This window comes from Oncorhynchus masou, chromosome 23 (assembly GCF_036934945.1).
Source record: "Oncorhynchus masou masou isolate Uvic2021 chromosome 23, UVic_Omas_1.1, whole genome shotgun sequence".
NCBI classification, from domain to species: Eukaryota; Metazoa; Chordata; class Actinopteri; order Salmoniformes; family Salmonidae; genus Oncorhynchus; species Oncorhynchus masou.
Window position 1 is genome coordinate 41246569 of NC_088234.1, and position 6000 is coordinate 41252568.

Genomic DNA, 6000 nt, shown 5'->3' on the forward strand with positions numbered 1-6000 from the left:
TTCTAATTACCCATTCAGCCTGACAGAATCTCCTTAATTACAACCTTCATTAGCTTACTGGACTTTGTTTTTCTCCAGCAAAGGGAGGGGGATGGGTTGAGCGGGTTGAGCCAAAGTGCAATGCAGGGGAATAAAAGGGTTGGTGTTTTAGCACCTTTTTTCCCCCTCCGTGCAGTTCTTTTTTTCTAAGGAAATGTTAAGACCTCATTCAGAGATCTAATTAGATTCATGGTGAGAATCAGACACATTTGAACTAGCCTCTGGAGTCCCCTGAAAGGACAGCAAGAGCCAGGGTAAGAGAGGCGCAGAGAATGAAACATAGCCACTGACGTTCACGTGTGAAGTGGTCTGATTTGCTCTGTCCTCGCCTTCGAATACAAAACAACCTCAAGCACATAGACCCTTTCGTCGTTAAATACCACTCCTATAAACATATAAACCTGTGGGACGACTGTCAGCAAGCCTTGAATACGAGCGTTCCTTACTCAATTTAATGAAATAATCACACTTGGAATGATAGGTATTTTCTTAAAACTGCATTTTTCGGGTTAAGGGCTTGTAAGTAAGGATTTCACCGTGAGGTCTGTTGTATTCGGCACGTGACGAATACAATTTGATTTGATTTGTTTGGACATTTCCTTCCCCTGATATGTGAGAACACAAATCAATCAAGTGTTCATGTTATGTCTGTTTCTCGGTTAACTCATTTTAAAAACCACACATTTCAAAGATCCAAGCAGAAGACATATCAGTTTTTAAGATCTGTAATTTGTGATAATGGCATGACGATCTGCTGTGAAAATGTACCTTTCAGAACCTTTCGAGACAACTGCTACAGCACTTTGGCTCAGACAGCATTGAACAGATGCTCTCTAGGCCATTGTCAACTAAGCTGCAAAGTCCTTGCTCTCAGACATCATAAGAACAGTGCAGCGACAAAGCGTAATACTTTTACCTTAAGCTTATATAAACCCTTGAAATGAGTTATGTTTGTTTGTAATTAGAGGCTCCTCTCGGAAACTCCACTTGAGATCATTAGCCATGCCTGTGTCCCTCTCCTTCAATGGCTAAGCCACGCAATGCAAAGTGGTGTTGTTGTGACTGTAAGCCTATATACCATAATGAAAGAGGTTAAAGTTTTGCCAGAATAATATATCTATTATGTGTTACATTACTGGCGGAAATGCAAGATGGGAATCAATCTTGAGTAATGATGAGTGAGAAAGTTACAGAGTCATAAATATCACCCCCCCCCCCAAAAAAAAATGCAAGCCTCCCCTGTTATTATAATGATTTTAGGGGTATGATATATGTGCCTCTGTAAGTTTCTCACTCATCGTTATTCACAATTCATTAAGGATTATCCATAATCATGGTAGCATCCACATTAATGTAGAAATGTTTAGAAACATTATTTACAATAAAAGTGACTCCAAAATGACACAATACATTATTTGCCAATAATTTCTATTAAAGCTGACCGTATGCACTTTAACCTCATAGTTATTGTATGATTTCAAATCCAAAGTGCTGGAGTACAGAGCCAAAACAACAACAAACAATTGGCACTGTCCCAATACGTTTGAAGCTCAATGTAGATACAGTGGAGGCATCCTACTCATAAGCATCCTTACTCTGTTGTATTGGTCCTACTTGTGTTAGGGGCTGTGTTCTTCTAACGGTGATCTATATTTGGAAGAAAGGGGTTTCCTGTAGCTGTTTACACATACAAACGTAAAAAGTGACACTTTGGGCAGTGTAATGCTGACATGCAAAACATTGTAGTACTGTATCAACAGTGGACTAATGGAGAAAAAAAGCCAAAAGTTCATTTTTGATTGGATTTTTCCTTTAAGTTAGCAAGAGTTAAAACTTCAGGGATGCTAAAATCCTGGATTTTAGTGGAGTAATCGTTTGGATATATTCCAATTTCTGCATATTTTGGATAGTCTAACTAAGTGTATTAGTTTGAGGTAAATCACAGACAAACATGTTACCACAACTCTAGTCAAGATATTATAAATAATTGTGCATTCATTTGCCAGAGACATGTGGGATGTGATACTTGCAACAACAAAAAAATCCCAATGATCTGTCAAGGTATGAATAGGATTTCCATTATCTTCCATATTGATTTGATTGAGCGGCCAGAGATAGTGTTGGTGCTGTTTGCTGGTAATTATTATAGATTTCCCCCCAACCAATTGCTCCATTAAACTTTCCCTCCACTGGAACTATTGAGAAATTGGATGTCGACAAAAATACATCAGAATCAGAATAACAAACAATCAATCTAGTCAATCTAGTCAATCTAACAAACAATCTAGTCTTCATTTCATGGGATATTTTACATTTGGGCTGTGTTCAGTAAAATACTCAATACATATACTTGTGAATTTACTGTAGAGATGTAGTTTTATGAATACTCTCCATTGGATTACAGTAATCATACAGAACAGTGTAATGTACTAACATTGGAAAACATTTCATTCTGCATGCCAGGAAAATACCTGGGCCCGTATTCACATAGCGTCTCAGAGTAGGAGTACTGATCTAGGATCCTGCCCCCCCCTCTTTGTGAATATGGGCCCTCACACTTGAGATGCTTTGTGAATATGGGCCCTCACACTTGAGATGCTTTGTGAATATGGGCCTTGACCTTGTGTTGACCTGCTGCTCCTTACAGAAGACTGTCGTCAGGAGAACTCGGTCATTATGGCAGCTTCAATGCATCGTTCAACTGTCAAGACATCTTGCTCATGAACACATAATAGTGTAACAGGCAGATCCCAGTCTGTTCTTTCTCTGCCGTCACCTTAATGAACAATATGTATAAGTCAGTCACTACACACAACCTTCAGGAGAGTGATGACATAACATTTAAATAGGTGACAACGACCGAATTTCTACTATTTTTGTGGCGTATATAAATGTAATATTGAAGATACATTTGTTATAATATGAATGCTATACACAATAGAATCTACAACAACTTACCCATATTTAACATCTCAGAATGCACAGTAGAGCAGTAGACCACACCTAAAATATAATATGCACACAATAACTACGCCTACCTCTTAATAATGAAGACTCATTTGTGAAATTACTTTACTCCTGAACTTGGCAGCTGGCAAGAAACAAGTCGTTTTTTTTATTCTTCCAAGTCAATCATTGAACTAATCAGTTATTCAACTAAATAAATGTATAAACCAATTAGCATGCCTCAACCTTGATTATAAAAAAACAAAGCCAACCAAATACCTGCATTCGTAAAGCTAAAATATTAGTGGTTACATTGGGTATATATATGACTTCCCGGGACAGTCAGGCCACTCATTTCAATCACTTTCCCTCTCATGGTTTCTCCAGAACACCAGAATTCTGCTTGTTTCCACGTCTGCACTGGGACGATTCAAATCAAATCAAATCAAATCTAATTTTATTTGTCACATACACATGGTTAGCAGATGTTAATGCGAGTGTAGCGAAATGCTTGTGCTTCTAGTTCCGACAATGCAGTAATAACCAACAAGTAATCTAACTAACAATTCCTAATCTACTGTCTTATACACAGTGTAAGGGGATAAAGAATATGTACATAAGGATATATGAATGAGTGATGGTACAGAGCAGCATAGGCAAGATACAGTAGATGGTATCGAGTACAGTATATACATGTGAGATGAGTATGTAAACAAAGTGGCATAGTTAAAGTGGCTAGTGATACATGTATTACATAAGGATGCAGTCGATGATATAGAGTACAGTATATACGTATGCATATGAGATGAATAATGTAGGGTAAGTAACATTATATAAGGTAGCATTGTTTAAAGTGGCTAGTGATATATTTACATCATTTCCCATCAATTCCCATTATTAAAGTGGCTGGAGTTGAGTCAGTGTCAGTGTGTAGGCAGCAGCCACTCAATGTTAGTGGTGGCTGTTTAACAGTCTGATGGCCTTGAGATAGAAGCTGTTTTTCAGTCTCTCGGTCCCAGCTTTGATGCACCTGTACTGACCTCGCCTTCTGGATGATAGCGGGGTGAACAGGCAGTGGCTCGGGTGGTAGATGTCCTTGATGATCTTTATGGCCTTCCAGGAACATCGGGTGGTGTAGGTGTCCTGAATGGCAGGTAGTTTGCCCCCGATGATGCGTTGTGCAGACCTCACTACCCTCTGGAGAGCCTTACGGTTGAGGGCGGAGCAGTCGCCGTACCAGGCGGTGATACAGCCCGCCAGGATGCTCTCGATTGTGCATCTGTAGAAGTTTGTGAGTGCTTTTGGTGACAAGCCGAATTTCTTCAGCCTCCTGAGGTTGAAGAGGCGCTGCTGCGCCTTCTTCACGATGCTGTCTGTGTGAGTGGACCAATTCAGTTTGTCTGTGATGTGTATGCCGAGGAACTTAAAACTTGCTACTCTCTCCACTACTGTTCCATCGATGTGGATAGGGGGGTGTTCCCTCTGCTGTTTCCTGAAGTCCACAATCATCTCCTTAGTTTTGTTGACGCTGAGTGTGAGGTTATTTTCCTGACACCACACTCTGAGGGCCCTCACCTCCTCCCTGTAGGCCGTCTCGTCGTTGTTGGTAATCAAGCCTACCACTGTTGTGTCGTCCGCAAACGACACAACAGTGGTAGGACGATTCGCTCCAGCTGCACGAAACTGTGGTGAAAGTATCCAGCCTTCCCAACAGAGTATCCTCCAGCCAAAACCACTTACTCACTTGAATAGACCACTCTATCCAGATTTCCACCAGCCCGCATCGGCAATAGTGCTATGATCCCAACCATGGCCAGCTAACTCCATCCAGCTTCACCAGGTAATGCCAACGCCCCTTCATTCATATCCTCAGAGCAAACCAAGAAGCTAGCCCGTCTGGTTGAACCAGATCTAATTCCACATCAGTCAGCGAGCTACCACCCAAAACCACTTAGAGAGGGAGACACTGCCAAACTTGAATTGTGCGCACATAAGAAGTAACACGAACAAATTCCCTCAAATTCACCTGCCTGCCCATTTACTCCCATGGCCTCCTGACCTTAGCCACATTTGACATCTTATTTAAAGACACAATCCTGAAGCTGTTTACCTCACTTGCGAAATACCCAAATTAGAAATAACCTCTGTGATCTCCATCCTGCTAGCTACTATTTTGTGTCTGGGGGATGTTTAGGCTTGGGCGACAATAAGGCCCAAGGCAGAGACAGTAAGAACGCTGTATGTCCCAACCATGCTCTTTCCTCTATGCCAAACTGATGTTGTATATGTACAGAATACATATGTTGTATACGAAAGCCAGAACATTGGTTCATTGTGGGAAACAACCCGTCTGTCTAGAGAGATTAGTAACCGAGTGACATTGTAGCACTTTGCTACAAAGAGTGCAAATTATTAACTCATTTCATATTAAAGCTAAAATACATAAAATACATGATTTTACATGAAATTCCACACGTGAATTTATGTGAAAACATGTGTTTTTGGAACACTTCACATGTGATCACGTGTTCAAGTGTAGTTGAATGTTATCGTATGTCGCTTTACATGTTGTCACATGTTATCACATTAACTTCACGAAAGATCACATGGGTTCACATGAAAACATGTGTTTTTGGAACATGTGGCTTGTCATAAGGGTTGAAACGCAGGCGAGAATTGTGCTGGTGTACAGCCAGGCCAAAAAGCGGATACGACAGTGACGTTAAAGGTGACGTGCTTCCCATTTCCGACTCGTCCTCTCTGTCTCTGTCGCAACTGACGCCGGAACCCACTACAGACGTGTTAAGCTGGAGTACTGGTAAATTGCCGGAAGAAACCCGTCTGTCCCGATGATCACAGTAAGGGAAAAAAACATTTCCAGTATGGCATTGCCATTGGTAAGAGTAGGCCTACAGCCTCTGTGGGTTAAACATATTGATTTAGTGTTATGTTACAGGGTATCTTTCCCCACTTCGTCCCCCTAAATTTGCTACAATACTTATTGGGTCCTGATAC